Source organism: Aquila chrysaetos, chromosome 21 (assembly GCF_900496995.4).
Source record: "Aquila chrysaetos chrysaetos chromosome 21, bAquChr1.4, whole genome shotgun sequence".
Lineage (NCBI taxonomy): Eukaryota > Metazoa > Chordata > Aves > Accipitriformes > Accipitridae > Aquila > Aquila chrysaetos.
The window spans coordinates 18,937,532-18,949,569 of record NC_044024.1 but is presented as its reverse complement, the minus strand read 5'-3'; positions in this window follow the sequence as shown (position 1 = coordinate 18,949,569).

The window sequence follows — 12,038 nt, the reverse complement described above, 5'->3', positions numbered from 1 at the left end:
TTGCAGGAATAATGGTGTGAACACAGCTGTAGAAGCAAGAATGAAAAAGTTATTTGAATGGGTATTTAGTAAATATAAATACTGTGGATTGGCCTTAATGTTTAATAAGCTTTTATTTTTAATAAGCTTTTAAATATATTTGCCTCAGCTCACCTTCCAGCTCAAGTCTTTTTACTGAGCACATTATTTGAAATCTTTTGCAGTGTTATAGAACCAGAGCCTCAAAAAAAATCTCAATTACCTTTCATTATCAGTATTGTCCAACCATTACAATTCTGATAAGCCAGAGATCGCATAGGTAACGGCTTCCCCTTGCAGTAATATGAGTTCAAACTAATTTTGTGTTGATTAACTGGTCTGAGAGAGATTTTGTTGAGATGTACATGCTGACCCCAGTCCATGCACTGTGTGTAAGCCAAGCTCACAGCCTCAATTACGGCTTCTATCCTTCCTCAGGATGGATGTATCTGTGTAAGTGTCCTGGTTTCAGCTGGGATAGAGTTAATTGTCTTTCTAGTAGCTGGTACAGTGCTATGTTTTTGAGCTAGGTATGAGAAGAATGTTGATAACACACTGATGTTTTCAGTAGTTGCTAAGTAGTGTTCAGACTAAGTCAAGGATTTTTCAGCTTCTGATGCCCAGCCAACAGGAAGGCTGGAGGGGCACGAGAAGTTGGGAGGGGACACAGTCAGGACAGGTGACCCAAACTGGCCAACGGGGTATTCCATACCATGTGACGTCATGTCCAGTATATAAACTGTTCTATTAACCAGTTCTTATCTCAACCCATGAGTTTTACTTCTTTTCCCAATTCTCTCCCCCATCCCATGGGGGGTGGGGGAGGGGGAAGTGAGTGAGCAGCTGTGTGGTGCTTACTTGCTGGCTGGAGTTAAACCACTACAGTAAGAAGAGCTACAAAATTGACATAAGTGTTGTTGTGCGTCATGAAGCTGATTCCATCACTTTCTGTTTCTTGGCAATTCCCAGTTTGTGGTCCAAATATTGAGATAATTCGGAAATAGAGAAAGGGAAGATCTTCTACCAAAAGAATACCTTTCATAACTCCAGTTTTAAATACATAGTAGAAAAAACACCTGATAATAATTCTCTGAATCTCATCACAAACAAGCCTTTTCCTTATATTGTCATTGTATCGTGGAAATTGTGGACCATGTTGATCATGTGTTACAATTAGTATAAACCTACTAAAAATATTTAGAATGAAGGAGAACTCTGAGATAAGACTAAAACAAAAGAAGAGCTTCTAGGCACTGTTAGGATATAAGGCCTTCCACAATTTTGGGGTTGAAGTTTAGTACAAGTTAGATCAAGAAAATACATTTGTAAATAATCTTTCTACCTTCTCCACTTATGCATCTACAGGTAACAATAATAGAAGCAAGGCTGGTATCTTTGCAGTAGTATATACACAGGGTAATAAATGTGAGAGAGAGGCTGTAGGAAATGAAACAGCTTTGCAAGATGACCTGATTTGCTGAGAGCCTCACAAGAGGCTAAATGCATTGGTCCTAGCAGAATCCATGGTTTTCACAATGCCTAAAATGTTCTAGGAATTAAGACTGTTTCCTCTTAGTTTTACATTTTCAGAGAGACTTTTCAAAATAAGAAAGTAGCCTGTTATTTTAGCTCTTCATCAAACCAAACTTATTTGGCAAGCAGCAGCATGGGGCAGCGTGACTTGGCATGAATAACAGCCACAGCGTTGGGTGTAGAGGCAACTCCAGGGGGTCTGAAGAAAACCACCAGATAGGAAAGAATCTGTTAGTGTAGGGATTTAATTTTGCTCTGATTTACATCAGTTGAGGGTTCATTAACCTTTTGCAGACAGACTATTTTGCTTTAGTTGTATTTCTTATTACCCTCTTTGACCATCAACACTTACATAAAATATTTTTGCTGTCTCCCTAGTTTCATGCTTTTAGTAAACAACATCTGATATTAAATAATTTCAAAGGTCTTAGATTTCATAGAACGCATATATATTTGCCAATTTAAGCTGTCCAATATTGTTTAGAAACAAGCCACAGTTGATTTCACTACATGGAGTTGATATTTTCCCTTCAGAATAAATAATTATTATTTAACATTTACTTTGATATCTGAGTTTCAGAATTGTCTTTTTAAGGTTATTTTTGTAAGCTAGAGTCCAATATCAAGGTCTAAAATACTTTTGGAAAGTAAACAATATTGAAATAAGATTTCACTGACTTATATGATATTTAAAGAGAATCGCAAAATTGGTTTTGTGCTTTTGTTTCTTTCTTTTAAATGCATACTATATCATCACAGGATAAAATCCAACAAGCTAGCCTCATTACTAAATAAAGGAAGAAGAGCTAATTGAGTTTCACAACTAATAATTTTTTTGCAAGATATATTCATATTAATGTTTTGTCTGTAATTTTTTCTATTACAAGCATGCTTTGAAAAACAAATTTTATCATACTATCACCTTAGAATTCCACCTTCCACCTATTCTGTATGCTACAAGATGAATTCCATTCCAATGCATGCAGTTCCTGTACAAAGAAGATGCATTTCAGCTGGAAAAAGTATGATTTCTAAGATTCTAGGGATACATGTTTGCATGGTTTATTTGAATTTATTGATGAAGACTTATGGTTTCTCTTGAGAGTTTCCTATGTACCAAAATTGGAGAGTCTGAGAGTGATACCCACGTCAAAGCAAATTGCTCAGACTTTTGGCAACACACATTCCCTAAAAACCTCACTAGATATAGACAAGGACCAGGGGGAAGGCTGTCAGAGAGTTAAGATCATCTTTTCTACTGCTATCTTAAAGGAGCATGCATACAGATGTGCTGTGGCAAGACATTGGTTTTCAGAAGCTGGTAAACATTGTGGTTGTGTCCTTTCACGCTGGGCAGTGTACTCTCTATTGAAAAACTAAGGGAACTCGCTTGATAGCAGTGTGAGTTCAGGATGTTGGTTGAGAGCACCAAATGATTGCTTTCATAAGAAATGTGAAATGATTGGAAACCCTAATGTAATATTTGCCTTCATTAATTAATACTATTGCTATAATGCTTTATTTCATGTATTGCAGAGCAGACTTTTCTCTGTGGTTTCTATAATTAAGTTTCCAACAGTCTATAGAAACAAAAGAAATTTCTTTAGAAATAAAAGCTAAGCCTGGCAAGCTCAATAACAGCTGGGTAGTTTTTCTTTAATATTCCTTATGAATATGCCCAAAGTGTAGAGCAGGTCATGAGAGAGTTCAATTTACAGATTATTCTTCTGGAAGGGATGGAAAAGTTGCAAGCCAATGAAAATAAAACCCAAGATAAAACATTTTTCTGTCTTTAAATTAAAGGCCAGTTCTGTGATAGAGAAAAGTTAAAATTAATAAAATTCATTAGTACAGTATTTTACTTATTCAGAAAAACATAGCTGAAGGTGGAAATGTGTATTTTCAGAAATGTTCAGGTACTCTTTAATAAATAAAGTTAATGCTATCATTAGTGGCACCTCTCAGCAAAAGTTTTATCTTTTTTTCCCCCTATAGATAAGCACTCTTCTGGGAGATGAATATTGCTGCAGTCATATTGTGCTTTCAGTTAATGAGATGTGGGTTCAATTTGTTAGAGTTTTATGATAATAAACCTTATAATTTACTGACAAACTGGCTTGCTTTCAAAACATTCTCTTATTGCCATGACATTTTTTATTTTCATCAGAAACACTGATGTGCAATTTAGGTGTTGATGGCAACAGATGTGTACCTTCATAGATGGGTAGAAAACCATGAAAAAGAGTGAAAAAATAATCCAAAAGTGAGAAAAGTGTAGCACCGGGATGAAGTATGTGGCCTACTTTGCTGTGGTGTTAAAACTAGATACAAATTAGTAAACTCTGTTGCTCCTCACAGATGAAAGTGTCATTAGTAGAATGTTATTTGTTTATTATGTTGATTATGTTCCTCATAACATGCCATAGATTTGATTTTTGCAAAATTTGTTAAATTCTCCCCATGCAAGGCTTGCTGAATCCATCAGATGTTAGTCTTGTCTTATGGTATGAACTACTAGCTATTAGTTGAGCAAGGGTTGAATTTACATCAGTTAAAAGTTTAAAATGTTACCCAAAATTTCTTTGCTGAATCCTTGAAAATTAACTCAGACCTGGACATAGAGATATATTTCTTCAGCTTCATTTGCTTCGCTTGGTTTTATTTTGTTTCTAAAGATGACTTCTAAAATTTAACCAGGTGCTGTGCAGCTTCTGCAGAATAATTCAATTTACTGAATCAAATCTGTGGTTGGAACAAGAGCTGCACTTTGACATGTTGCTTTTCACTACATTAATTCCAGTTTTATATAGTTGGAGCTCACATTCCAATGCTTGGTAAGAAATGCAAGCTTCCCCAGGCATGTTTGCTGTTATGATTTAGGTATCATTTTTCTAAAAGATCTTAACCTTCTAACATCAGGTATTGGAAAACAAAATATGACAATTAAAAGGAAGAGTGCATTCTGATTTTTGTATTTGAAAAATTGTTCCAAATTCATGTTATAATTATACATGAAATAAGGTAACATTCTAAGGTTTTCTAACGCTTATCTAGTCCTATGAATAGAGAAGGTGAAAATAGGGCAAACACCCCAGTGTTTCGAGAATCTGTGAGTGAGGAGTCTGATCAAAACCTCTTAATGACAGGAGAAAGACTCTCTTAGTCTCCTTCTGGTGACAATTTTTCTTCTAAGGCTGGGTCTTAGACCATCTCCAGATTTTCTACTTTCTTGCTTCTGATAATGTCAGACTGTCTCTATATTGGTGTTCTCTACAATGTGCTCTCAGTTTTTATTATATCATTTTGGCAGTAATGATAGGGATCATAGTAAAGAAAAAAGTAAATATTGCGATTTAGAGTTTTCTAAGTTACGTTTAAACAACCATCACTTCAATTTGCGTACTTTGTGTATATATATTATAAGCAACTTAAGTACATGGCAAATTATAAGCATTCTTCTAATGATTTATTAATTTAGTTTACAGAAGATTGCCTAAGGTGAAAGTCTGTTGACTGAGGCCTTCATTAGCATAATAAAGTAAGCACAGGTTTAAATAGCTGACACAACTACCAAACCCCTCCTTTGTTGAGTTTTTCTAGGAGCATACATTGTTCATGCATGCAAAGGAGTTAACGTAAGGGTACGATGAAACTTTCTACGTGTAATTACAAACTTTGCACCCTCTAGGACAAACATCTCCCAATTATCTCATTTTGTGCTTCATCCATTATGCAAGTCTGTCAAAAAGTACTCTCTTCCTCCAAGGCACTTGATTAACATTGACCAGCTTTTCCTCAGTTTCTGTTCAAATTAATGTAGTGAGATTAACACCACAATTATTTGCAGTGGGTTGAGTCTCATTTAATTAAAATAAAATAAAGCTGTCCGTGAAAAGGAACTTGTTTGCACACATTCATCCAAGTAGAACTGATTTCTGGGTTTTAATTTATGCAGGAATCATTTTATTCTGCTTCCCAACAAGATAAAATGTTCATTTTCTTGTTAATGTATCTTATTCATTTTAATGGCTAAAGAGCTGGTGATTTTGTTTAGTAAACTTTGCATGAGGGAGGGAATTTGCTAATGTGACGTGGTGGTAAAAGCTTGAAATTGCCCTAAATGTTTGTGATACCAGCCTGCGGTACCTAATTATTTCTTTAATTACAGTGTTTCTAATTATATTCCACATTTGTATACATACCAAAAAGGATCAAATAATAAAAAAGAAGCATTCTTTAATTAAAGTTTCAATTTCATGTCTGTTATTAAAATGATATTAGCATCTCTAGAGAGAAACATTGTATTCAGCTGCCCAAAGCAGTGGTCAGAAAATGTGCATCTTAATTGATGTCTTTTCAGATGTATGTTAAATATATACATAACAAATAGTACATAGGGTTGATAGATTAGTAATCCTCGGGGGCATTTAAGACACACTTGGTATGCTTTTTCTGCAAAGAACACAGCATTTTAATCAGGAATTTAAAAGTACCAACACAGATGAACAATGAAAGGCCTGCTATATGGATGAAAATAATTTTTAACGGTCATTTTCTTTTAGTTGACTGTACAACTAATTGATACATTTTTAATTATAACACCTCGGAGCTTTTACGGTACTGCTGCTTTCAAGCAAGGGAAATCTCTGAGGCAAGACTTCGTATTTCTTTGTGTCAAGATGATATAACTTTGCCTCAGGCACAGCCACAGGCTGAAAATACTTTGAATGGATAAAAAACAAGACAGATGGGCATCTATAAGTTCATTACCATTACAAGTCTGAGCATGGTTCTTTATTAGAAACTGATGTAAAAAATACATGCAAATACAACTGTAATGATACAATAGGATTTTAAATACAGGCATGTGAAGTAAGCTATAATGATTTTTGAAGAGTTCCTGTCATTATGGAGTTGGTAATTTTGTAAACTGCGTATCTGCAGGCATGACCCTAACAGACCTCTGGGCTTTAAGGGGAAAAAAAAAAAAAGATTTTTCTTTTGTTTCAAAATCAAGGCTGAATTTGATACACTTGTTCACATATGGTCTATTGTGTTATGGTTTATATTCTATAAATCAGTATTTTCAGCATTTAATGTGTGATAAGCATTTAAAATTTCTGGTACTTTGTTAAAAATAACTTGGGTATTCAATAATCCCAGGTTCTTGCTGGTGAAACAACTAAAGTAAAAGGAACCTCACAGGAAAGAAACCCTGAAGATTTAAATGGTGTATTTGCTTTTAGTTGGTAATTATTTGTATTACGATACCTAGGACTTCCATGGGTGACAGGCCATATTATACCAAGCATTGTTTAAACAAGTACTGTCACTACCTGAAAGAACTATTATACGTATCAGGTGTATTTGACTTCAGCAACGAAATTGCCTGAAAAATTTCTTACCCCTTCCCCTGAACACTCACCATGTAACCGTGCATGTTTTTCCTTTTTATTCTTTTTTTTTTTTCTCCTTTCTACTGTTGTTTTTAAAGGTTTATTTTTAACTCAGACCATTTCAGTAAAGTTAGGGGACAGTGAACTTCAGCTCAGAAAAATGTTTTGAGGGACTGGAAGAGGATAATGGCTTCTGTAATAGAAGAGTGTTCAAAATCAAAAACTCCCAAAGGTGTTGGGGAGAACATGAATTCAGTTCCTTGATACCAACATATGAGCTGCATAATATGGAGTGAAGTTTTCCTCATCAAAATTAACATGTTACTAAATGTGTGAATAGGATAATATGCATAGGTACTGCCATAGTCATGTCCTGTGAGCCTGCACCTGAAAGGTGTGAGGGTGCACACACTCTTCTACTGCTGTTTTTACACCTGAGTTACAGCCTGGCCTATAATAATGATGAAGCAATACTTACATGAGTAGCAATACAGAAGAAGTACAATTGTAGTTTGCAGAAGTACAATTCTGCATACCCTATTCAGAAAAAAAAAAGGACTTGGAGTTTGATGCGCTCTTACAGTCAACACAGAGGTGACTCTGCTTATGCTGTTAGGTTTGATCAGCTTTGATGATTCCCCACATGGTTAAATTATATGATTCTTATAAGAGTTTAAGTGGTTTTCCCAGTGAAGGCAGCCTATCCATCCATGTATTATTTCTTAGATAACCTGTTCATCTTGTGAATCAACAGTTCTCAGGATACCATCAGGGTATATTTTTCTTCAGATAAAGTTTAACATTCATTTAGAACGCAGCATCTTACTGGTGTTTCCCCCAAATGGTTCAAGACCGCCTTAATACATTCTTGATAATGCATACATTGATACTTTTTGGTTCCCAGATTTCTCAGGGACCCTGGAAATTCAAGTTACATATCAGTAGTAAAAGAATACACATGTGTATATGTACAGTTCCTTTCTACCTACTTGCTATTAACATTTTAGCATCTGTCTAGTTACTGCAATGTTGATGGTTGTTATCAAACTTGTTTACTTAAATTTGTTTGATTCTCTCCAGGCTACAAAACTGTACAGCTGCACAGCTCCTCTCCTGCTCCAAGAGTTGCTGTGGCAGATGCAGCTGGTTGACAGATATGTTAGTGGAAGAGGAGCTAAAGAGAAGTCATGGGACTTCTCTTCAGGGAATGTGCGAGATGCCCACGAAAACAGAGTGAGAGGAAGAAGGAATTAATTTGTATCTATTTAGCTACTAGACAGTCAGTCTTTATGGGTAATTGATAACATACTTTAAGAGAATGACTGCTCTACTTAGGGAAGTACTTGAGGATGGGGAAAAGCAGGGACCATTAATTTTGGCTATGCAGTCAAGGATTCCATGTCTCTCCGCTCTCTCATGGCCCAATGGCAGGTTAATATACTGCATTAACAGTTGATTTTGAAACTTGAGAGAAAAAAGAATCTTTTTCTAAGACAATTTGGAAAGATTGTCTAAGAGGAAAGTTTAATGTTCACTTTTTGCATGTGAATGTGGGCCTTGAATGCTCAGTTTAAACGGCTAGTTCTGAAAGTGTACCCCGTAATACCCATAATATTCAGAGAAGGGCAGAAGCCCAATTATTCTTTAAAATGACAGAAATAGATCTCTCCTCGAGTGCTTATTCTCAGTTATCTACAAATTAGGCAAAAGGCAGATTGTCAGCAAGATAAATGCATTACATTGATTCAAATAATGCTCAAAATGATTGTAGTAGTTTACTGCAGACTTGTAAATTAACTATAGGTTGGCGGAAAATTCACTCAAAACAATCACCCCTTTTAAGTGAGACTATAACAAATTCTGACACGCTGCTTAAATTCCCTTTGACAAAGTACTCTATTACAAATGCCTGATTACTGGATCTAATGTTACCTATTACTGATCACCTTCTCATACAAGTCCTAGATGATAGATTAGTCTGAGTTTTCTCTAGTGTCATGAGAATAACTTGCCCTGTTAAGTTTCTGCCTGAACTTCATGGCTGCTCTGTCGTATTTAGGTATGCTGGCTGTACTCGGAAGATGGAAAAGATGCTAGAACCGGATTGTGTTTGCAGTCTGAAAAGAAATCGGATGATTTTGCAAGGTGGTGTGCTTTAAAGACTTAACAGCTTTGCAGCTGGTTTTGTTTTGGAGTAAATGTTAAAGATTATGAAGTTTGGTATCACTGGGGTTTTACAGGGACTGCACACTAGAGGGAAGTAGCATCCAATACAGAACATATCACAAACTTTTGGGGATCTTCCTGGCAGTATGGCAAGTGAACTTTGGATTTTCACAGCTGCTTGAATTCAAAATGGAAGGAAAGTGTAAGTTCTAATGTGACAGTATATTCTGTGTTTTATTTAGATGTTAATCTGTATGTGATAAATTTTAAGTGAAGTTATGAATACTATAAACTTTATCCACTTATCAGAATGCTCAGAAGATGTTTACTGAATATAAGGTGACTCTAGAGTAATTCTAGTGACTCTAGAAGGGGAAGGGAGCCAGGTGGCTGTCCATTTATCAGCACTCACAAAATAACACTTTCCTTAGTAGTCTGTGGTTTTATGTGTGAGTTCAGCAATTTAAAAGCCTAATTAAGTGGATAAAGAGGACAAAGGACTTTGCTTAAAAATTAGGTCCTCCAGGAATCGGGACTAAGGCACATTTTGTCAGGTGTCTCCAGGGCTTTCTTGTTTTGAATGCTGAGATGAAAGGACACCGGGGCTGTGGTATCTCATTTGGCAACAGCCCTGTTTCATCCACCCTAAGCAGCACCAACTGCTGTTGTCAGCTTTCCTGTTCATGTAACTGTCTGGTGTGTTGCATTAAGGAACTGATCCAGCTTGAAAAAAAGAGTTCCCAGTTTCTTGCTGGAACAGTTCCCGTATTCAGTCCCGCACTTGGTCTCCCAACTGAAGTGTGCCAGCTTAGTCCCACAGGAGAGATGTGCCAGCAGAGTATGAAAGACAGCACCAGGGCGGGAATGAGCAGCGAGGGGTAGAAGAGTTTAAGCCTGCAGGTACGCTAAGGAGGTTGAATCGGACTGGGGCCAGATCACGGGCCAGCAGCTCCCACAGCAGAGGGAGAGGAGGCAGGAGTGGGGGGCCAGGAGAGGCACGGGGGGGCTTTGGCAGCACAGAGCCCAGGGGCAGAGGGAATCGGGGCCTCACAGTTTGAGGACTACCGTACCAGGAAGGAGGGAGAGCAGAATATAGCATGCAGAGGAGGCAATAGACGGTAGAAAAAAATAAATAAGGTTAGAGAACTGCCCTCTTGATAAGAACGGTTAATCAGTAGGACATTTTCTGGTCTGAAAGCTTCATGTGATTTACCTGAGATAAAAGACTCGAAGTGTAAGCAGCTGAGGTGGATGTGCTTGGAGAATTCACAAAGAGGTTGGAGAAACTATTAGTTTGAACCATGACAGGGCCTTTTCATCATTTTCCTTCTTGCCATAAGACACATTGAGGTATATACACTTATTAAACTAATTACTATAATCCTAGCAGGCCAGACCTTGTTTACCTAGTGAAAACAAGTTTTCTGAAGCATCAAAATATTAAGATATTTCAAAATGCTGGTGAGTTATGATGCTTGTCAGTTTTCAATATCAAGTAATGATAAAACCAAGTGGCTGTAACAAATTATTTTGTGTCCAGTTGAATAGATAATGATGAGTATCCATCCCAAATATGCTGCTGTTTAAAGTTCAGTTGCTACACTAGTAAACTAAAGCTGTATCAACTAAGATGCCAAGCTATATTTTGATTGTGCTGTATGATAATTCACCTCTGTAGTCACTTTCATTTTTATGAAAGTGAAATTAATTGAAAATTATGAATTCAGCTTTTCCTGCATGAAACCCATAATTCAGTATGAATTTGTGGACAATTTGAAAATATTGCTTTACTGGAGAGCTATTTTTCTCCTGATTAAACCGTCTTGCAAGGGCCAGGTGAAAGCTAGGTCATATTGTACTGGGAAAGCAGGTAGAGGATTTTTTTAATTTGAGTAGGCAGGATTCATTTTGGAGTTCTTTAGAAGCAACAGGCCAGGTTTAGTTACCCCCTGAAAGTGCAGGATATTATGCTGGTCTGTCCACAAATGAAAAAGGTGGTTCCACCCTTTTTTGATGTCTCTGTGGCCACTATAAAAGGGGAAGAGCATAATCTCACCGCTCCCTAAACACTGTAAAACACCTTTACAGAAGTCATTGTTGGACTGGGTCATCTTTGAACCTGGCAAAGAAGACTGAGGGGCTTGGAGTTTTTTGGGTTTAGGGGGTTGTTTTTTCATTCCTTTTTCTCAGCCTGTTGCCTTTTGCTGCAATGGAAAGTAGTTGGCAACACATGAATATCCAGAAGCTTGTAGGTAAAGATGATAGCATTATTGTTGTGTACATCTTAGCTGCAGTTCCTTTGAGAAAGAGGTGTTCTCAAAGTCATTGAAGAAGAAGGAATTTGAAATGATGTGTTTCCAGTGAAAGCCTTTTCTCTTGGAGAGTAATTTCAGGCATCAGGCAGTGGGGTTATTAGACTTCTTTCTGCAATCACATTTTTCTCTGTATTATATTACAGTGGAAAAAAAGTGTTTTTTAAAAAAAAAAAAAAAAAAAGAAAAAAGAGAAAGTGTTCTTCCACCATAGCAAGCAAACTGTGGAAACATAAAAGATACTGGGAGTTTGTATCTTCTTGTTTTTGAGATTGCTTAAGGTGAATGGGGTTTTGTGTGTTGTTTTTTTAATGGATCAAAACAGCAACAGCAAATTCCCTTCAGTCCTATTGATTTAAATTTGGTAGCCAAGGGAAACAATCAGAAGCAGTAAGTAGAACTGGTTCTTTTCTTTGTTTTTAATGACTAACTTAAAGGTTGCTTGATACACATGATAATGGTTTTTGGCATGTGTAATTCCTAATTATAGTGCAACTCTTCACAGTTTGGCATCTTTCAATTTTCTAGTTTCAGACCTCTGCCTGCAAGTGTTACACTATATACCTATTTGCAGAAGGATCAGAGTATATGTTAAGACAGTTTTTAGACAGCC